This window comes from Scaptodrosophila lebanonensis, unplaced genomic scaffold, assembly GCF_003285725.1.
Source record: "Scaptodrosophila lebanonensis strain 11010-0011.00,11010-0021.00 unplaced genomic scaffold, SlebRS2 tig00000024-arrow-pilon, whole genome shotgun sequence".
Classification (NCBI taxonomy): Eukaryota; Metazoa; Arthropoda; class Insecta; order Diptera; family Drosophilidae; genus Scaptodrosophila; species Scaptodrosophila lebanonensis.
The window spans coordinates 3715508-3739286 of record NW_022060538.1 but is presented as its reverse complement, the minus strand read 5'-3'; the positions used below and the strand labels follow the sequence as shown (position 1 = coordinate 3739286).

General features: G+C 37.4%; 1 protein-coding gene across 2 annotated transcripts in view; it reads left to right on the top strand.

Annotated features, from left to right (window-relative positions):
• LOC115620613 (protein toll) overlaps positions 1-23779 on the top strand; it is an 84205-nt gene that overhangs the window by 24374 nt on the left and 36052 nt on the right. The window contains exons 2-3 of one of the 2 annotated variants that reach the window (XM_030513930.1): positions 7332-7379; positions 22383-22408. The gene's annotated coding sequence lies outside the window, so the exon portion shown is untranslated. The remainder of the gene's footprint in view (positions 1-7331; positions 7380-22382; positions 22409-23779) is intronic. The other variant, XM_030513931.1, reaches the window with a different exon arrangement.

The window sequence follows — 23779 nt, the reverse complement described above, 5'->3', positions numbered from 1 at the left end:
TACTTTAGTCAAGTTGCAAATAAATATCTACATATCTAGCAGGCCCATAAAGCCTCGCTTTTAAGCTTTTTGTTCTTGTTTTTATATACATACACATGCACACACGTACATATATACATACATACATAAGGTCGAGCATGATATGCAAACTGCCTTATGCACATTTGATGCCCTTTGACGCGCTGCCAAGCCATAAAACTTGATGCTCGCGATTACAATCTAAATGCAAACATGGCCACATATTTTGCGCACCTCTTTTGAAAGAACAAACTTTTTCACTTTCAATAAAACATAATTCCTGTTTAACAACACGAGCCTCAAATGGCGGAGGCCTTGCTCGCTCGCTTGCTTGTTTGCTTGCTTGTGTGCAAGACATAATAATACATTGAATTTCCATGGCATCTGCATGCAACGCACACACACATACAGGCAGACATACGTGTACTTATTCGAAGCCACAAATACACAAAAGATTGCAGTCACCGCGGCATGAAGGATGTAATATGTGTGTGTGAGCGTGTTCAAGGCAAAATATGTTGGAGCCTTGAAAGAGATTTAAGATTCACCAAAACGATAAATTGCGGTAAAAGGTGTCTCTCATTCGTTCTTACAACATAGATATATATCTGACTGCCACATATGTGTGTGTGTGTGTGTGTTTGTGTGTGTGTCAGTTTGTGGATGTGTGCTTGTTTGTTTGTTGATAACGAAAATCGCTTGCGCACGAAGCTATTGAAATGCCAGCTGCTAACGCGTTGAAAAACATGATTTTTAACTGGCAACTGAATGGAAAGAAGTAGAAGTGGAAAGGTATGAGTGGTAGAAAGGACACACATCCATACACACACCCATATACACTCACAGAAATGTGCACACATTCATTTTAGTACAAAAGCGGCGCATGCTGAAACGAAATGAGATTTCTCTGCAGATAACATGCTAGCACACACACAAACATACATAGCTACATCATCTGCGTGTAAGTGTGCGTGTGTGTGTCTATGTGTAGTGACGAGGAATTCTCAATTTGAATGCAAACATGCCGGATTATTATGATTTTCTTCTACCGTTTGCAGTTTTTCTTGTTAGTTGCGGGCTAACTTTTTTTCCGTACCTTCTACCCTCCCTTTTGGTTTGGCCAACACGCCATAGCACACATGCATACATACATATGTCATATTGGGGCAATGTAAATGCATATGAATGTACAGCATGGCTTTCAACCATTTTTTTCTTCTTCCTTGCTGTGTGACAAGTATTAAGTGCAATCAAAAGAAGATTTACAAGCGTCATGAATGAAATATTTGCGCCATATGCACACAGCACTGCAAGGTGTATCATTTACTTCATATGACAAGTCCCCAACCGCTTCTTCTCTTCCTCTTCTTTTCGTTCCTTCCTTATCTTTGAAGCAATAGTACATACCTGCAAGTGCTTGAGTGTGTGCACGCGCATAAAAACTCATTTCACATAGTTGATATTTGTTGTAAATGTGTGCTGCCTTGTGTGTGCATCGCTGCAACATGCAGCTGGGTCACCCCCAGCCTGTTAGCAGCAATACACTTGAAAAACAGATGAATTTATTTTACAAATTGGCAGTTGTGGCAGAAGAATTTATAAAGGTTTATGCAAGTTATATAAGTAGCGATGTGTATCCATGGATACATAAGTGCTTAACTTATTAGGATACACCTATTATGTATGGACCTCTTTAATCTTAATAGATAAGAATATTATGACCTATACGCACATAGCACTTGGTTTTATTATCTGTGTTCACACAAAGAAGTCGTAGGAACCAAAAAAGGGCGTCATCGAAAACATGAAGAAAAATCTAAGCCAACAGGTTAACGATTAACGATTTTTATATACCCGATCATTTACTCCTTCTATCTCAACCAAAGCTCCAGATCAAAAAACTAATTTTTAGCTTCTTAAAAACTGTGCAATCTCTACCACAAGTCCTTACCATGAAAGCCCTCCTTTCCTAGGACTTACACATATATACATTTAAACCTGTTCATTCACAATTTAGGTATACTCCAAAAATTATATTATTAATTTAAATGTATTTTAAATATTAAACATAATGTATGTACTCTGTACATACACGGAGTCGAATGCCTTTGCTCCGTTACCATTTAATTTGTAATTATACACGTATAGTAGCTGTAAAACACAAAAATGGGTTAATATTATACAATTCTTAAATTCTTCTGTAATATTATTTAAAAATTTGTTGTTGTGTTTTACTGCGCATTACTTGTAATTTCCACATTTAGCTTTTTTTAACAGTTCTGCAGAGTCAGGTTATATACAAAATTATAAGCCTCTATAGCCTAAGGTCTTATTTTTAAATCAGCTTCTTAGATATAATATATAATTAATATCGTGCCATTAAACAAGTCTTTCATACATATTCTTGGCCATTGTATAGATATTTTCTCTGAGTGTAAATGCATATTCCTACTTCCTTGCTTAGGTGTCCGCCACACTATCTTGATCAACAAGCTGTCCTTAATTATTGATTATGGCGCTGGTGCCTTTTGACTTTTGTGCTGCCGTCGATGTTAAACAGCAGATAAGTTGCTGCTATAGAGCTATAGCCGCTTTGTTGCAACACTCATTGCGGCCACACACTACACACACACACACACATAGTAACATAAATGTAGAAAAGTGAAAGGATGCCTCATCATTAACTCGCACACTGTCATTCATTCAGTTGTTCATTCATTTGAGGTAGAGCGCACTAATAAACTTGTGAGGCAGCTGGGAAAGCGTGAAACAAAAAGCAGTTTGTTTTTCGGCCGTTTGCTACAATTTCCCAGGCCACAGGCAATTGCAACCATAACAACAACAACACATGACTTTTGTGAAACCTTTCCCACAATTGTTTGGCTTGTTTGCTAAAACAAAACAAAAATTGCACAGACAATTGCCCAAACACAATTGTACCGATGCAGCTTTGGGTACAACAAGATACTTTGCCTGTCTGCCTGATTGTTGTTGCAAGTGTTGTTGTTGTTATTGTTATTTTCTGCTGCAGTTGATTGGCGCGCAACTCGCAGCACTCTTTCGCTCGTCTGCCTGTCTGCCCGTCCGCCCGTCCGCTCGCATTCTCGCTCGCATATTCATGATGACATATGCGCATGCATAAGTAAGCAAGGCACGAACAACTATGACAATGATTTGATTTGTTGGTAACTGCGAGCGAACGACCGGGCGGACTCGACTGCCAGCATACATATTTCAATACAGATTCCTTGGTTTTATCACCAATTTTTTGCCATCTAAGTGTAATAAAGACGCTTTAATTGGTAAACCGATCGACTAATGTGAGAGTGGGTGAGAGACAAGCAGAGCTAAGCACAAGCGGCAATTGCATTAAATTGACTTTGACTATATAATTGATGACATAGCAATGCAGCAGACGCAGCATCGGACGATTGACTCACACACATAACACATGTATTTTCTACAGGAGAAATATCTTAAGCACATTGAACCCATATTACCGAAATAGAAGTAAAGAAATAACAAAATAATATCTAAATATTGAAATGTCAATACAGAAGAAATAGATTTAAATAACTCTTTTGTTAAATAAACCAACTATGTATTCAAAATTGGAATTGGTATGATTAACAAAAGTTTTGCAACACTGAAGTTAATCAATTTTAATCACTAATATTACAACTCATTAAAAATAAACTATTTTTTGTTGATTAAATATAGTAAGAGATTGGTTTGACAACATAACTTTTCTTTTCTCAACTACAAAAAATGCTTCATTTTTACAAAACGATTGTGATATTTTTTACCAATTTTTCAATATATCAAGTTTTGTTTGCAGTCCTTTTTACAAAGTTTTAACAAACTTTATGGAAATTTTGCCAACAGAAAGCAAGTTCCATTTCTATTCAAATTTAAGAGCACCAAATAAAAAAGGTGATGATTTATTAGTTTCAAAAGATTGGCTTGTCTAGCTACTAACTGTTGAGAACAGCATGATTCCAGACTGGATGCTGCTTTAAATCCCAAAACGGACATAAAAACGCAACTCACCACAAAGATTTGTTGTGCTTACCCAACCAGTATTTACTGTACTCAAAAAGTAGCTTGTCCGCTTCTGCCCTCCAGCCTACTTGGCTGCCTGCCTGCTTGCCTGCATTTGATGTAACACAATGCGTGTATGTCTTTTGACACTCGACTAAAATTAATGATCTGGCACGCCACGAAACCATGAGTGTAGCTGTCGCTATTCATATACGAGTACATACATGTATGTGAATGATTGCGAGAGTGTAGGTCCTGGATGCTTGCCTGCCTGCCTGCCTGCCTGTCGGTTTCCCTCTCGCAAAGTGCTTTCTGCGGTCGTCAGAAGTTTTGGTTTGTCGGTTTTGGTTTTCATTCGATGCTGAATAGCTTAACTTTTAGCTAGTTAGCTTTCGCAGCATATATTCGTGTATGTACATATATACATGCATACATATGTGTAATATATAATACACTTTCGATGCATTCATCTTGGCATTACTTTTTTTTGTGACAATTTTAATTGATTTGATAGACTTAAAATAGTTAGCAGCAGGGGCAGTAGCTGGGCTTAAATGTTGATTGATGATGGCGTCAGTTCGTTAGAGTGGCAGACAAGTTTAAAGCCCGCACCACCGCTAACAACTACGACTGCTTCATTACATTTTGAACGAGTTTGCTTTAAGTAGCACACATACACACATTAATATCACTCACTTCCAGTTATACACATATATATTGGCAGATATACAAATTGAGAGCGCCATTTTCAGTTTGCTGACAATTCCAATTTTATGGGTCACAGTGCTGCTCCAATTGCTGTGACAAAATGAAACGTACAACTTTTTGGCTATGATTTCTTATTAAAAGCATTGCCTCGTGGTTGGTTGAAAATGATAGTAATGGGGAGAGAAGATAGGGTAGAAGGAGGAGACCTTGCTATTCCAGCTGGTTCCGATAACATCTCCGTGACTGTGCAAATATTTTCAGATAGTTTGCAAATTCGCTCCAGCAGCTGCTCCTCAAAAGCATTTGTCTGGGCGCTGCCGGTGAAGCGTTTGCTAAGTGGCTTAAAGTCTCGCACATAAATTGATGGGAATCAAGGGAAATCGAATCGATAACCATTGCGTGTACGCATTTATCAAATGTTAATGGCAGGCTTGATAATTTTGACTGTGCCTTTGATGTCATTACTTGTGCATGCAGCGCATAATTTACGCATCGTCGCAAGCCAAATGAAGTGTAAATACAAGTACATACGTATATCTGTAAATATATTGCTTTGTATACGTATCTATATACTTGTATATATACTTGTATATATATATATATATATATATATGTACTTATGTGTGTTTGTGCGAGCCTATCAGTCGCAAATTTTATGGCGACCAACACATGTGAGCAACTCGTAAAAATGGCAATCAAAAATGGCACAAAACGACTGTAAAAATTGAAGCCACAAAGGTCGTTCGACATTTTCTTGGCTTGCCCCATGAGTAAGACAACGCCTCGAAATATTTATGAGCAATTTACCAGAGTGCTTAAAAGTGTAAAACGCCATTCTCGGCCCACAAAAGTATGCAAAGAAAAAAACTCATACACAAATATTACGCATACGCCGCGTTGATTTGCAGCTCTACAACATCGACTGTTGGCATCGAATTGTACTTTCTATACCCTTCACGAACTGTTTCCATGCACTTTTTTGGGAAATATATGAACGGCAATATACCTAAAATGTTATACTATACATGCATTGTATTCTGTTTATCCGAGACAATTTAGCTAGAACTTTACGAACGAAAAATATTAGTAATTATTGTGGATATTTATGTGCCATAGTTTTCACTCTTCATCTAAGACAACTAGAACTATTATTTGCAGCGCATGAATACGCAGAGTAATGAATAAAAAAGAGTATTAAAAATAATACAAACATTTTATCAAAGCTGTGTCCTCTCGCAGGCGTGTATTGCAATCAGACAGTTGAAATGTATTATCAAATTTACTGATAGCTAGCTAGTTTAACTAGCTGCCTTCTAAGCATTACTGAAGTAAACTCGATCATATACAAAAGACACTATAGTAATAATATTAGAATAATGATTATTTCACACGTATTTGGAAGTGTATACAATATTTTGGGTTATACTATAGATGGTGTTATTCTTGTTTTAATTTGCCGCTGCAAAACAATGGAGGGCAGCCAAAAAGCGAACCCCTACAACGTGAGCCACAACTTGGCGACGGTTGTTGGCATACATAGATGCTCGGGCAAATGTACATATTCATATGTATGAATACACATACTACTTGTATATACGTATGTATGTACTATATGTATGCTCGAGCGCTATTTGTTTGTTTATTTGCTTCCCTGCGCTACGAAGCGTATGCATAACTTTATATGCGAATGAGTGTGCGTGTGCGTGCGTTTTTATGCTGAATGCGTTATTAAATTTATTTGGCTTGACGTGCGCAGACAGGAGCAGGATTCTGGCGAACCGACCAGCTCGATTCAGTGTGCTGCGCCAACACAATCAACCCACCGAATGCCAGGCTAAAATTCCGGCTGAAAGGCAGGCAGAAGGACCAATGGTATATCTGCTCCTGCCTTTACCTTCAATATGCTACAAACAGCCTCTATCTGTGGCTGCACAGCCTGTTAAAGTGTAAGGAGGAAGTCGGAAGAAGGGGGAAGAGAAAAAGGAAGCGGGCACACGGTCCATGCAGTTGTGTTACTTTGAATTTTCATATGAAAATCTACATGCCATATTTGTATTTGTATATGGCACAGAAACAGAACCAGGCCCAGGCCCATGCCCATGTCTGCCTCCCAGTTTTTCCTGTTAAATGAGTGTGTGTGTGTATATTTGAGCTCTCAGGCATGTGTGCACATTTGCCATTATATTTCTCATCTTCATTTAATATTTAAATTGCTTGTGGTTAAAATATCTCATGTGCGCTTGTGGCAATTTATATTTTAAAATATTAATACGGCCTTATTACATTACCTACATTATTTTTACGTTTCAAGCTTGACTTCTCTACTCTGAACATATGTGTTTGCTTTAGATTTTTACGAATCTGAGTGCCTTTCCTCCTCATCTTCGTTTGTGCGTGTGCTACTTTGGATTTGTTTCGACTTTAATTGAATTCCGTTTGGCTTGACGCCCGTTTGCATTTACATTTCAAATGGAATTTTCAATTAAATTGTCGAAATAATTTAGCATTAATTTTTTGAATCTGCCGCTTCCCTTACACACAACATTCATCCATCTTCTTTACAGGCTGTAAACGGTGAATTGTGACAAATACAAATTGAAATTGTCTGCAGGGTATGTATTTGAAGTATATGTCAAACATAAGTATAGCATTATTTAATTGTTTTTGACAAAATGTTCACAACACACAACTCGTTAGTGAGAGCTACAAACTTCTTTGTTTTAATCACTGATATTCAAAGGTTGTTAAGCAAACAAAAATATATAAATATGAATTTATTATTAAATATTTACAGAGAGTTTGTTCTCAAAGATTTTTCATTATTTTCAATTTAAAATAATACAAGCCCTTTATTATTAGATTATTGCCTTTTAAGCATTATTGGTAAATTAAATTTATGCTATGATTGTAAGCTTTGGAGTTTCTATAAAATGGCAAAGTGGACCAAATAGACATCATGTGCATTAATCCCTTTGAATTATAAAGACAAACCTTTAAGCTCTTCAATTTGCATAAATTTGTTATCAGTTTTTAGGCAACTACTATCGAAATAGATCCAAAAAATATATACATTTTTCTTCAAAAAATATTTTGTTTAATTTTATTTGTTCTGGCTAAGTAAGAAAAACATAAATGCACTTTCATTTATTAAAAACAATTTCAACATTTATTATATTCCCTCTTGTCATGCTTTACAAGCTTTCAATTAAAATAACGAGCTTTTCTCTGCCTGCTCGTTAACTGCTCGTATTAAAATCAAATAAATTTTATTCACGAATGTGTGACATAATTTTCAAACATATATTCAGCTATATGTTAGTCATATGTATAGTCATATTTATTTGAGAGCAAAGCTAACAAGGGTAGCTGTCAAATATCAAGGACTATTGCCTCCTTTTGTTTAAATGTTAATAAAGTTTCAGTATATTAGATTAGGACTTTCAGCCAAAAGCAAATTTATTTATTTATATTAGTAGAATAAAAATGAATTAATGAATTCTTTTAGCCATTGGTGGCTAAAGGATGAACATTTCAAATGAAAATTTTGCATATTTTCCACTTCATGTATTTCAATAATTATTATTTTAGTTATTATTTCATACTGTAATATTATTTTCGATTACAAGCCAGCGCTTTACTTTTCTTTCAAATTATATACATTTTTTTAAGGATTATTTACGCAAAACTGTTTTCACGCGTCCGGCACCTACCTTGGCCGTAAAACGCAATTATATATATGTTTTTCATAAAAACAATTTTGTTACTATTTTAATAACAAAAAAACAAACAAACAAAAAAGTGTGTCGCCACTGATTACATTTTAATACGTATTTGCATATTAAAGACTGTATGGGCTTGTTTGTATGCAAAACTTTGCTTTAATCCATGAATTAATTAACAAAAAATTGAAAAATTCTTTATGCCCTACCAAAATCCGCTTTCACTTTAATTGTACAACTCAAAATTGCTTATGCTAAGCAGCTTAGAGCGAAGAAAACTGCCAACCATTGGGAATGGGTGGTGGGGGAAGAGGTAGTAGCAAGTCGCTTGCTTTAATATAAAGCCTCATCAAATGCTTATCTGCTATCAACACAACAAATTGCCAGAAGCTGCATTAACCCACACACACACACACGAACACACACATACGTTGCCCAGTCAACACACGCACACACACACACATGTGGTGAATGTAGAAATATCGCTCATACGCATCAAATTTGTGCGTTGGCAAGAACAGACTGCAAATAGGAACGGGCCGGAAAGCAACAAAAACGAGAGAAAAAGGAAACGACTGTTATAAAAAATGTCAGATAATCACATGTGCGTTTGATATGTCTACGCAGGACGTCGTGACAAATGACGCGTCGCGGCAGGCACTCGACAATGCTTAGCAGTTCATTGTGCGAGTGCCGCAACATTTTTGTGTTGGCTTTACTTTTCATTACGCGACGCGAAATAAAACAAAAAACAAGTAAAAAAGCTAAAGTCGGGTGTCCCGACTTTGAAATACTCTGTACATATGTTTACAATAATTATAGAAAATAAAAAAAAATAAGAAAATAAAAAAAAAATTTGATCGATTTTACCTCTCTCGGTATTCGAACTCACGTAAAGGGTGTATAATTGCACATTTACATAGCAATTGCGTCTGTGTGAGTGTATGTATGCCTATGCGCATCAATTCGTGTCTGTGTAAGCATTTTCGCAGTCAACCAAACAGCAACATCAACAACAGCCGCGGGCAGCGCTTGAGCAGCGCTGCAGCAGCGCTGCAGCAGCAAATATATTTATAGCTATAACTTCTTGGTAAATCGGTCTATCATAATGAAACTTGGCATACGGACACATAATAACTAACTGGGGGTATTTCCAAAATTTTAGTTCGAAATTCCAAGAATTACGGGAGTTAGAGAAAATCGCATTTGCGGGGGAGAGGGGGGAGGGAGGGAAATTCCAAAATATACATTTTCTGCGTATTCACACAAGGCATCTTGGACTACAATTTGGTGTGCCTAGGTTTTATAGTCTCCGAGATATAGGCGATTATACGAATGGAAAATCGGGAAAACCCCCATAGGGGGGAAGTGGGGGGGAAAATCAAAAAAATAAAACAAACTCGTATAGAATATACACATAACGCATCTTCGTGCAAAATTTGGTGTCTCTATCTCTTATAGTCTCTGAGATCCAGGTGTTCATACGGACGGACAGACGGACAGACAGACAGACAGGGCTAGATCGACTCGTCTTGTCACGCTGATCAATAATATATATACTTTGTGGGGTCTGCCACGCCTCCTTCTGCCTGTTACATTTTTCAGCTCCCGCAAACCTAATATACTCTTGTACATTTCATGTACAGAGTATAATAAAATAAAATATGAAACGACGACAGCAGCAGTACTCGCAAAATTATTGCACTACGTCTGGCAGTTGACAGTGCTAAACGCTTCAGACTATTTATAAAGTATACCTACACGGAAATAATCGTAATAAGGCCAGGCGCGTAAGAAAAACAGCAAAGCATATTACACATACGCCATGTTGTCGGTTGCCAGTTATTTTCCTTCTTCGTGTTGTTGCTGTTGCTGTTGTCGGCTGTGTCGTTGCCATTGCTGCGCGTGTCATTGAGCAGCTCATCAACATTTACCGAGCCAAGTGGAAACACAGCAAGCGCTTAAGGGCACGCCTCAATCGCTTTCATCCTACGAATTTTTATCATTATTATATTTAAGCAGCATAAGCGTTGTTATAGCGATATATGAAACAGCAATGCGCATGTGTGTGCGTACACATAAGGACAGTACAGCGTCGTTAAATATTATCGAGTATTCGATTTTTTCTGCCGCGCTACAATTGTAACAAAATATTAACAATTATACTTTTGCATGAATCCATCAAAAACATGCTAGCTAACTAGTTTACTTTTCAATATAATTAAAGAAACACATTCATGTGATGAAAAAGGTGAATTATTTTATAAACAATTCATTTAACATTGTCCTTTGTTTAATTTTGGAAGAACTATTTATCCCCAAATAGCTTCTCCTACGAATGGGGCTGAATTTTTGCTTTGGATAGTTCTACTTATTTTGATTGCTTGTCAAATTATTTGATTCTCTTATATATTCTCTGACTCATCGTATTATCTTTAGATCCTCAACCTTAATTGCATTGTTGTTGTTATCTTTGAGCTATTTTCATATTATAAGTATTATTCTAAATTGTATTACTATTTCATATTATATTTGTGGATTGAGACTGCAACTTTTTTTTTTACTATTATGAGTTCATCAGTTCGGCGCAAAAATGTAATACAAAGATTTAATTAAGAAGCAAAACTTAGTATTCAAGTCTTTCCCAACTAAGCAACTATAAGCGAGCCTAAGCACTACAAATCAATTTGCAAGTAATCGCTTGTGGGTGATGGCTCTTTTTAAATCAAAGCAAATATTCCCCTTTTGCATTTCTATTGCACCGAATTTATGCGGAATCTGACATGGGATTGAGGCCGCATAACTTAAAAGTAAAATAAATTCACTCTCTACCCATTTCCACTGTATGTGAGTGTGTGTTTGTGTGCGTATGTGTGGCTTGTGTTTGTCTAATTTTATGCTGTCGCTGGCAGCGCTTTAAGCTGTTTTGATTGTCGGCGTTGTTGGCAAATCATTGCAAGTAATAGAAAATAAGTGAACGGTGGCTTAGTCTCGATGCTTGGAAAATGCTCTAAGCATGTGCGTAAGTAAACATTTCATAGTGCTGGTGGCCCACGCTATCACATATATATAGATTGTTTATTGAGCTGCCACATTCTGCTTGACGGCATTTATTATATTTGTAACGTTTACGCACACATATCCCCCCACAAAAATGACATTTCATTTATTTTTTCTTATATTTTCCTTCAACATAACTATTTACACACACACACTAATGTACATACTATACATATCGATATATGTATCCACACATCAAATCAGTGCCCATGAAGCCGAGCTGCGCTAAGTATTTATTAACGAACAGCAGCAGGAACAGTAATAATAACAGCAACAACAACAACAACAACTGCGGCAATAAAAACCAACCAACGATCGAACTTCAAAGCTCTTTTTTGGCATGGGCATGGGCATGGGCCACTCCTTCCGGTAACTGTGCGAACCCAGACCCATGAGTTGGTCTCTCGTTAGGGCGCGGAAGTGGGCGTAATTGCGTTTCTATGTTTGGCATTTGTAGGCCTTCATGTGTTCATTTCCGCGGAATCAAGCCAGTGGACCGACTACGACAACAACAATAACAGCAATAAAATATGCAGAGTATAAGTATGTAAGAAAAAATGTGAGAGAAAAAAAAAACACACACACACACATCAACCTACAAAGAGGAAAAGTAGAGAAATGAATGTACTGCGGACTAAGTTTATATGGCAAATCATTCACGCATTCATTCAACATCAACAGTCGTTATAATGATGATGATAACGATCATGAATTTGCGCGATTCATGAAGCTGTTCAAGTACTTTAATGCAATTTTCTATTCAAACCTCGACTAAAGTCATAAAAGTGGAGCTACAATTGCGACGCCCTTGTAAATGATGCGAAAAAAACAAAACATAATAATCTGACACTTAAGCATGCACAGCTACAGCAAAAACAACAGCAACAACATTAATAAATTTGTGCTCAAGGCATAGCAAAAAGGGGTGTCGACAAATCCTTTGAAGGACAACAGCAGGCACGTCGACTGCGTGGCCTGCGGCACTTCATAAAAAGTACGTCTAAGCCTATAGCTGGCGTTTTGGGGAGCGACAGCGACGGTCTCTTATGACAAACATAATCATTAAGCCATTATTATTATTACACTTATGTGCGCCAATACAAATGGCTTTGGGTCATAGAGAGTCCGCCCACACACACATAACCGCACGCACTCACACAAGCAAACATGCACTCCTACAAAAAATGTCGGCAGAACTCTGAATAAACCTCAAGAGAAACGTATATTAATTGTGTTCATGAACTACGTAATGCTTTCCAAAATATATATCTAGTTACTCTATAGAGCTTTGTAAGACATTTAATACTTTTTTATACCCTGTACCCAAAGGGTACAAGGGTATATTAGTTTTGTGCGAGTGCACATGGAACACACAGAAGGAGGCTTGGTAGACCCCACAAAGTATATATATTCTTGATCAGCATGACAAGCCGAGTCGATATAGCCATGTCCGTCTGTCCGTCTGTCCGTCTGTCCGTCTGTCCGTCTGTCTGTCTGTCTGTCTGTCTGTATGAACGCAAGGATCTCCGAAAGTATAAGAGCTAGAATAACCAAACTTGGTATACAGATTCTCCTGAGACCGAGAAAGGACGAGTTTGTTCATTTTTTCTGATCCACCCCCCCACTCCCCCCCTATTAACGATTTTCTATAACTCCCGTAATTCTTGGAATTTTGAACTGAAATTTGGTAGACACATCCAGTTAGTAATTGTATATCCGTATACCAAGTTTCATTATGATAGAATGATTGGAAAGAAAGTTATAGCCATATAACCAGGCCCAATGCACACATACATACATATGTACAAGTACACAAACACGCATAAGGCACGATTCTGATGTAAATGTAAATGTATCTATGCATGCATGGAATATTTAGTTAATTAATTAAATTAATTTAGTTAATTAATTAAATTAAATTAATTAATTAATTAAATTAAATTAATTAATTAAATTAAATTAATTAATTAAATTAATTAAATTACTTTTTTGTGGGGTGGTACAGGGTATTTAAGAGTTGAGCCTGCTCGACTTTAGCATTCCTTTCTTGTTTGTATTGAAATTGCTATAAAACTTGATTTTATGTCACAATTAAGAAATGTTTTTGGAATGGTGTAATCATTGGAGACAATTAGATGATGTCAGAAATATAATTAATTAATTAAATTAATCTAATCAATAAACATTTAGGGTTTGTTAAAATATTAAATGTCTGCATCTATAACTTAATAAAACAAATAGAGTTCCCAATAGAGAAATGATTATTATCTCTGATAAATAACTTGACCAGATACACCAAATATATATATATATATATATATATATATATATATATATATATATATATATATATATATATATATATATATATATATATATATATATATATATATCTATCTATCTATATCTATATATATATATCTATCTATATATATATATAGATATATATATATATATATATATATATATATATATACTAATAATCACAATCAATATATAATAATAATCCAACCTCTACAATCCGGTCAGTCTGCAGTATTGAGACCCAAAACAGAATTAAAAGAAAACAATATTTACAACTATTTTCAATAAATAAATCATTACTTTCATTCAACAACTAAAAATAGGAGTTGTAATCAAAGCAGATATAACCTGGGGTCGTAAATATTTTAATTTCCATCTTAATCATCTCATCAACATCGATTTAATTTTGTTTATAGCGTTTACTTGTACTTCTCTTTTAATGGGAGAATAGACTGCTTAATAATTTTGAATCAAAATCAAATTTAATGGAACTTTTCTCAAAGTGTACGTGTATATGCAGGTAGTAATAAATTATACAGTTTATGGCAAGCCTTGCGTCCGAGCAATTCCCAATGATTTACGCAATACAATTTGAGGCCAGAGGCTCTCGAAAGCTGAACGAGGATGAGGACCGTGGTGTGCGCATTCGCTGCATTTATCGATAAACAACTTGAAATGCAATTGAAAATGAAATGCAAAAGGGAAGCAGTACGGGTGAGAGAGAATGGGAGAGAGGGAGTGGGAGTAGGAGTGGGAGAGTAGCGCGTTGCGGGAAGCGGGCAGCGGGCAAGGCAGCAGGAAGTACGAAGCATGAAGCACTCAGCAAGTGCCAGGCACCGGGCAGACGTTTATCCTGACGCTTATCGCAAGTACCGCAGGACTAAAAGGGCTGCACGGGGCTGACTTGCACGGCTGTCTGTACTTCGATGAAATTCATGGGATGGCACAGGATACCATCCCTTTCAGTCAGACAGTACAGGGTCTGCCATCCATCCATCTATCTGTGTGAATCGATATTGAAATCTGATTTTATGATTTCTTCTTTCTTATTTTTTACCCGGTCGACTTTGCATTATTACTGTCGCTCCCTCCTTTCTTCCTTCTATGTTCGCGTTGGGTCATTTTTAATAATAAATCCAGCGCAGGCTCGTATAACAATGGAAGAAGAAGAAAGGCACTATCTCTGCAATGTTTCATATTCCTGACCAAGTCAGCTCGGCATTCCAATTGTTTGTTTTCATTCTGTCTGCTTGTGTGCATATACTGTACATATGCACTTATGTATACATGTATGTGTGTGCTCTCAGTCTGACAATATTCAATATATGAAAAATTATTGCCTGTCTATGGTCAACATTGAAATTGATTTTCTATAGCCGCCATATACCCCTTCATTTATTCTGACTCCTAAGTGGCAATCCAAATATTTATCACCAAATTACACTACCCACCCCATTGAGTCTGTCAACGCGCCCAAGTTATTTGCGCCACGCCTCCACACCTTGGTCAATAGACATTAATATTTCATCACTAGTATAAACAAGGCATTTCATTAACTTTTAAATGTCACTGTTATGTTGCAGTTGCTTTTAACTTGTTGGTTGAATACCTTTTCATGCACACTATACATACACACATTTTTTAATTAATTGCTTGTAAATACTCGCCGTGTCTGCCCAACACCTTCCCTCATCCGGAATTGATCAACGAGCAGTCCTGTCCCAGACAGGTCCTTTGTGTAAAATTATGTGCATTTAAGCGCCATTTTTGCTGTAAGCGGCCATAAATGCACGATGTGGCGGAACAAAAATGCAATTCAGTCATTAAATGCTTTGACTAAAGAGCCTTTCATATTACGGACAGAAAAAAATGTACATAAAGCGACCTCGCGCCCACCGACAATTATATTAATTGAGTGCTCTATAAAAACTGAATATGTAATAATAATTATTATAATATTCATGACAAAATCGGCCAGCAATGCTTTTAACACACTAGAATTTATTATATCGAGTGCTGTACAAACGAGTATGTGCGAATGCCCTCGATAAAGTTTTTACCAATTAATTTTCATAATTGCTATGCATTGCCGACTTTACATCGCGCATATATAATTTTAATTAACTGCATTCGGTAAAGAGCGTGCGCTTAATGATGCTGCTGCGAGCCACAAAAAATATAGGGCTAGCTTTACGCTAATGGCAAAACGAAATCAGCGCTAACTGTCGAAAAAGCCACAAAGCCAGGTCTATACATTTTTGAGATCATTAACATTATTTCTGAAGCTATTACTTTTGTTTTAGTTTTAATGAAAAATAATTTTGTAAAAGCCTTAGCCCCAAGCCAAAAAACTAGACCAGCAATTCTGCTGGGTTGTGATAAAGAAAAAATGATTCTAATGTATTCTATTCTAATTTTTGAATTTATTAAAATTAACACCGTTTTCAATAACAGCTTACGAACATTGATTTAAGAGTAATCTTTGGGAGATAAATTAAAAAGTAATCCCTACTTTATAATCGTTTACCTATAGTATCTGATAGTCCTGGGTTCATGCGTGTTTGCAGAAAAATGTTTCTTCTATTCACGGACCCAGTCAAGTTTTGATACCAGACGAAACGAATATTCTATTTCATTTCTTATAATTGCTGGTTGATCTTCTACAAGTATGTACATTTTTAATTTAAAAAGGCAATCATTGACTTGTAACTAGGAGTAATACGAAAGTTAACATATTCAAAAACTAACTTAAAACAATAATTTGATCGCCTCCTTTTAGGTTCGATCTAAGCTAAGCCATAAACTATTCTTTAAATATTGTCTATATAGGACTCGCACCATTTGCCAGCAAGACAATCATGCTAATAAAAACTGTATAGTCGACCTCTTGCAAATTTCATTACATGCTTGAATTCGCAGTTAATAAATTCAGAACTTGACACTTTTCACACACACAGACGGACTGAGAGACAGGCGGACAGACAGATGGAGACAGACAAACTGAGACAGAGCCAGAACCAGAAGACCTCGAGATGTGGTGTGAAGCGACGTGTTAAAACTGTGCCACTTGGTCACAGTCGCGTGCTGTCAGACTTACATATTATGAAAATCATTTTTCATTGGCAACAAAAACGACATCCAGCACGCACACACACACTGAAGTAAACACATACACAAACACAAATACATACTTATGTATATACGCTTCCCTATATCTATACGCGAGCATAGTCAGCACGGCACGACATTCATCAGTCAGTTGGTTAACTCGAGGAGCGGCATTTAAGTGTTTGTTTGAGGTTTACGCGCAGTATGACCATAATCTGCCTCAGACAAGCACACACACACACAAACACATATATATATAAGCATATCCATATATATACCTAGAATAACGGCAGTTAACAGTAAAGGCGGAAGCAGCGGCAGTAGCAGACGACAACAGCACACACACACGCACACTCAGATACGCTTATAAATAAACAGGCAACAGAGACAGAGACGCAATGTCCTTGCGTAGTCTGATAAATGATGTTGCGACAATAATTAATTATATACACCATACAGCAGCAGCATTAAATGGGGCGTGAGGAGCACGAGGAGGAGCCGGAGGATGGAAGGAGCAGAGTGCGCGTGTAGTTTTCGCCGCAAGTATTTCATTTTATTTGCACGCCATTTTACAGCCGAGGCCGCAGACGTCAATGGCGGTGCCGACATTTCTTGTAGCAACCAACACAAGCACCACAAAAGCCGCTAAATGTCTCTACGATTTAGAAACTTTAATGCTTTAAAGCGCGATTTGTTAAACCGTCATCCATGTTGCCGTTGTTTTTGTTTCTCTTCCTGTTCCAATCATTCAACGTCAAAGCGAATCAGACATCAACTCCACACAGCTCTTCTCAACTGAACTGAACTCAACTCAACTGAACTGAACTGAGCTGAACTCGAATGCAATCGCACTCTCTTTCTGCATAGTTCAGAGGCCTGCGGGCGAGCAATTAAAATGCAATTTGAGTTATTTGTGCAATGTGGCGCCACACTCTCTATACTGCACACTCAATACTTTTTCAACTGCCACCCACAATGCCAGCGCTCTTTTTTTCCGCTATCCACGAAGTGTTGGTGTGTGTGCGTGTGTATGTGCATGATTTAGACATTTCAATTTGCATGTGTTAACATGCAATGCAAAAAGGATTCGATTCTTATCGCTAAACAACGCTCCAACTTATTCGCTTCGCTGGGGGCGACGCGACTTGACTTGGCCGCCTCCAACTTCGCAAACGATAAATGGCAGCTTGCTTCATAGAAAAAGTGCTTTGCAACATTGTTTCTCTTTTTTCCTTTTTTTCTTATATTTTTTTTGTCTTCATGCTCCTTTCACTTTGCCTGCAAGTTGAGGTTTATTAGTGCAGTGGCACGGCGTTGGCGCGCTTCGCATGCATTGTGTAGCTTAAGCCACCCATTCAAAAAAATACACCCAAACACAACTACAAAAACAATCGAAACAGTGGAGTAAATAGTAGTAATTACTGTCAACAAATTAGTTGAGTTATACACCCATAAGATTGTTCAAAAAAGCGGTTTATTTGAATTTATAAGGCGTTGCTTTAAATATCGATTACAAGTAAAGTACCAGTGGTTGGCTCAGGATTTAAATATTCATTTGGCTGTCTCGTAGACAGTAAAGATAGTAGAGTGTCTATATATGGACTAGAAGATGGAAATAACTAGAGCTGTCACACAACCATATTTTAGTACAACTTCTAAAATCGAACACTAACTTAAAAACCAACTGCTTTATTAGTTAATATTTTAAACAGCGATAGTGTAGCTTCCCAACAGTGAAGGAATCCATTAAATCACAAAATACACAAGCAACCAAATCTTTTCTCTTTATAATATTAGTATAGATTAGATGGACTTATTTATAATCTCAAGTATATAAGAAACAAATTTCGTTATTTTAAATGCCATCTGTCGAACTTGTTTTTGTCGCTATTGTATGATGAGACAATATTTGTATATCGTTTCATTTTAATCGGTTAGGGATTTAATTTAGCTTTTATAAAATGTTCAGTATCGGTCCGACCTCTTAAGATGTACATTTGAACTCCCACTGTAAAATACGACAAACTGCTTACCGCGCGTCGGCACACTACCATGCGCTTTATATGGAAATTTGAATATCCTGCGGTAATTTCCACCATTTTTAGTACTTTGTTGCCCTTTTGAACTGTCATTACTGCGGATTTTGCTGCATGCTTATGCAGGCATGTTCATACGAGTATGTGTGTTTGGTTTGATGACTGTGGGTGCTTATGCATGAGTTTGTGTGAATATTTGTATGTGCATGTGTGCGTGTGTGTATGGGTAACTTAGTTGGTTTGTATTTGCGTGTGGGCAAGTGACTGGCACTTGAAGCACCGCAGTACTGAACATTGGCTGGCACATCCTAGTGAGTGCTTAAGTGTGTAGCTTTTATGTGATGGGTTCTTAACTTTGACACACCATGGTTGTGTACAGTGAAGGTTTGGATCAGTGAAATAAATGAATAACTGATATACATTTTTTGGTCAATATATTCTTCCTTCGATATTCTATATGCGACATAAAAAGTTTATTTTGCTTTAAGAAGCTATAGAATCGTCCAAAACTTTTTTCTGCCTATAGCAAGAATTTGGTGAACTTGAATTTATAAACTCAATCCTAATACTTTCAAGTTTCTTTTCGTGTCAAAACCAAACTCTCCCTACTTTAGATACCGATCGTTATTTTTACAGGCTATTTCATTCAATTGTTAGAATAACGACTTGACTGAATAGTTAATTCTTCTTTTCTCATTATATTTTTAATTCAAATGCCTGCACGCATTAAGTCTCCACAAAAGAATATCTATAAATCATAAACCACCCACTACTATTTTAATTTCACTTGCATGAGAAGACATTGCATTATCTTTTCCCTATTTGAAATATTTACTGTAATATTTTTACTGTCAACAATTCATTTGCCTGCCACCAGAGTTACACTTCTTTGTATTTGTATTTTACGGCATTTTTGCATAAGCACTAAGAAAACAATCCTCGAAATCCAAAAATTCACAAGCATATGTAGTTCAGCCACCCGCAACATTTGCCAGACGTTCATAACTTGAATGATGGGTATTCGGCAGCAAATATACTCGTAGATATATGCATGTATGTGGATGTAAGTATACGAGTATGTGGAACGCGATGACACGTTTTTCTTGGCAGGGTATGGCCCAAAGCCACGCACACTTGCACATACAGATACAGATACAGATACACCCGTTTGGTCACACATACACGCACGCGTGCAATTAGAACGTTTTCTGCTGGCATTTTGCCGCAACTCGTTGATTGAGAAATTAGGCAAGTTTGGCTTTTAAACCCGACCCAACCCACTGACAAGAGTACGGCTTGGCACGAACGCCGGACTAGCAACGACTTATGTGGCATTAAAACGCTCAGAATCATGCTTCATTATGCCGTGGTCGCTGCCATTGCCATTGCCGTTGCAGATGAGGCATCCAATGCCCAGACGCAGACTGGAGGCCATTGCGTGTGGCAGTCGACTCATTTGCTCTTTTCAAGCCAGGCCCGTTGTCTGGACCCTCGACCAGCCTATTTCTCAAATGTATCTGCATGTGAACACATCTATATGTGTGTGTGTGCGTGTGTGTGTGTGTGTGGCTTTGTGCCTGTGCGTGACAGTTATACGTAGTTTGCGAAGTTTTGTTTGGCCGGCAGCCAGCAGCTATAACGTTACAACTTTGTTGCGAAAGCATAGCTGCTGTTGCTTTCCTTACTCCTCTTACTGCACTCAGAGAAACTGCGAATAGAATTTAGCAAACGAAATCGAAAAGAATAAGCGGGAACTTTTAGTATCCAAGACAATACTCGTACTCCTGCTATACGAGTATTTAAAGCTTGTCACTTATATTTAAAGATTTATTGGAATAATTAAGCTAAAATTTGAAGAAAAAAAACAATTTTGATAAGGATAAGCACCCTAATCCTACTTCTTATTTACTTCTTATTATTCAACAAAGAACGGTATTACTTTAAATTAAAACTGCACTTGAGAAGTTTTTAATTTTTGTATATATATTTACTCCCCATTTATTAAAAGCTCCTCACTATTCCTTAGTGTACTTACTGCCTCAGTTCGCAGCTCATTTTGCGTGTTCCTCGACTCCTAATTTCACGAGCTTGTGCTGGCCTTTGCCTGCCTGCCTTATAGCTCTCATCTCATTATAGCCAGGCTGTTTATGGTTAGGCCAGTCAATGGGCCAACAAACAACTAGAGCTTCAATTTCCCCACTAATCGACACTTTGACTAACAAATTTCATCGCTTTTTTCTTGTTCTTGTTGGAAGCTCAAGCGTCTTACGCAATTTTGGCACATTGATGAAGTTTTCTTTTTGGCTAAATGCTTGTGGTTTATGTGGAAAGTGCGTGCCTTGAATTAAAGTGGATATTGTGAGGGAAATTAGTGGAGGAAATTTGAGCTTGAAGTGCAGATATTGCTACTTCATAACTCATACTATATCGTATACAATACCAACACACATTGCTGCAGTCTGCTGTTTGTGTGTGTGTGTGCGTATGTTTGCCTCATTAACCTCAAAGCGAATGGGTTTCAATGCAGCAAACGCCACACAAAATTGACACGTTAAAGCGGCCATAAAATGCATGTGTAAACAAGACACAAACTCATGTCCAATTATGGCCAATAATACAGACACACCACCCACAAACAGACATGGGTCGTTACGCGCCCAAAGTTTTGACTCCGCTGCTCGCTTATTGCTTGTCCAGCAGTCATGGACATTCACACACACACACACAGACACTTATATCTATGTATATCCTACATACTTGTATATATCGCTGGAGAGGAGCGGCATGCTAAAAATAAATGAAGACATTAGCGACGCTCAAATGACATGTTATCGACTTTAGGTCAACAGCAACAACAAGAACAACAATGGCAGCTTTCGCAATTACTGTTATGCGCTGCTTTATAAAGCCGCACACACACACGCACGCACACATACCCACAAATAACTGAGCCGATTGTAGATCATAAACAAACAGCAATAAAGCGCACGACCTTTGGCGCGGCCGCAATATGACTTGGCTGGGGGATTGGCTGCCTTTGCCGGTTTTGCTGCCTTGCTGCCTTGCTGCTTTTTTAAGCGCTCATTTTAGCGCGCTTTAGATTTTTCAAATGATAGAGAAACATGCAAGCTTCCGGCGGAAGTGCAGGAGTAAGAGAGACAGAGCCAGGTCAGAAGTGAATGCTCGTCATATTCCCAAATAGACACACACAAAAGCCATTAACATACACGTACACATACCCGCCCATATGTTGGGTCATACATAGATGAGAATATACGGTATTTACAGTAGAAACTCTGCGAATAATCACTGTCCATATGAATAATTCAAACTTATTCGAATGTGCTGTCTCTTTGCATTACTAATTCTCAATTTACTTATTTTTCAGATCATCACCGTTTATGAAATTTATTGGTAAGACTAAATATTCGCAAATAACATATAAAATATTTAACAAAAAAACAACAGAAATTAGGGAGTTTAATTATAATTAATAAATAATAATTAAACGCAAAGTTTTTATATTTTTCCCTGAAACTTTTTTCCACTGTAACTTGTATTTGTGTGTTGTGGTGTTTCTTCCAATGTTTTTTATGCACACGATAAATTTTCATTTTGCCACACGGTTTTGCGCTTTTTTTTTACAATGATCCATTTGCTAGACGAACGCCTCACCCATGCCTGTACTTCCCAGCCAGTTCTCCTCCTCCTCCTCCAGCGCTGCCACACATATCGACAAGGCTCATCGGCAATCGCTTACATTCGCAGACATGCACATAAATATTTTAACAGCCGGCCGTTCGTGATAACAAAATGGCAGCAAACTTCACATGCCGTAAATTCTGCCATTTTGCAAATGAAAATTACCCTTTCGCTGTAGTTAAGTGCAAATATATGTAAAGTATATATATACTTGTATTATATATAGAGATTCGAGTATATATATACATATATGCATGCATAAGTGGAATTGCTTGTAAGTCAGAGATTTGGACGAGCCGAGGCACTTCATCATTGGCACACCGCTCGACCATCAACCTGCAACGGGCTGCCATCAATTAAAGGTCATTTACATGTCAATGCCGGGCAGACCACTACCCCAAACATGCAGCTAGCAATTTGTGCCATTCGAGTTGACTATTCCAGCCCCCTACTCCGCCCTCCACTGACTGCGTAATTGAAGCGTTTTGCCCAACGTCATTCTCCAGATGTTTATCGCCAACACACATGCGAAATGCGAAATCCAAATCCTTGCGACTTCCACCGAGCTTTGGTGCAAAATACTTTTGTTACCGAAATTGCATTTGTTACCCAAAAATACTTTGCAGTTTGTTATTTGAGCTCTCCCTCCGCCTTCGCCTCCGCCTCCGCCTCCGCCCCCGCTCTCCCTCCTTCGCTCTCCCGCTTTGTCTTTCTCTCGTTCTATAGTCGCTCTATAATTTGTAAAATTCCAACGAAATGCAAGTAAATGCGCCTGCAGTAGGACTTTATTTAACTTTTGTGGTGTGCGTTTTATTTAAAGTTGTAACTTCTGGCCTTTTTCCTCTTTTTTTGTGTTCTGGCTCAACATTTCAAATTAAGTCATTAAAAGGAAAAGGTGGCATGTTGTTGCGTTGAAATTGGTTGAAGTTGAAGAACTGTAATTGGCAGCAACTCATTTTTTCAGTAGCAGATGATGTTAATGCTCAACACTTGCACATTTTTGTAAAGCTGAGAAGTCGGAAAAGGGATTTAAGATCCCTTATTAATTTGCTGCCTTTTAAGTTGTCTAGCATTAATTACTTA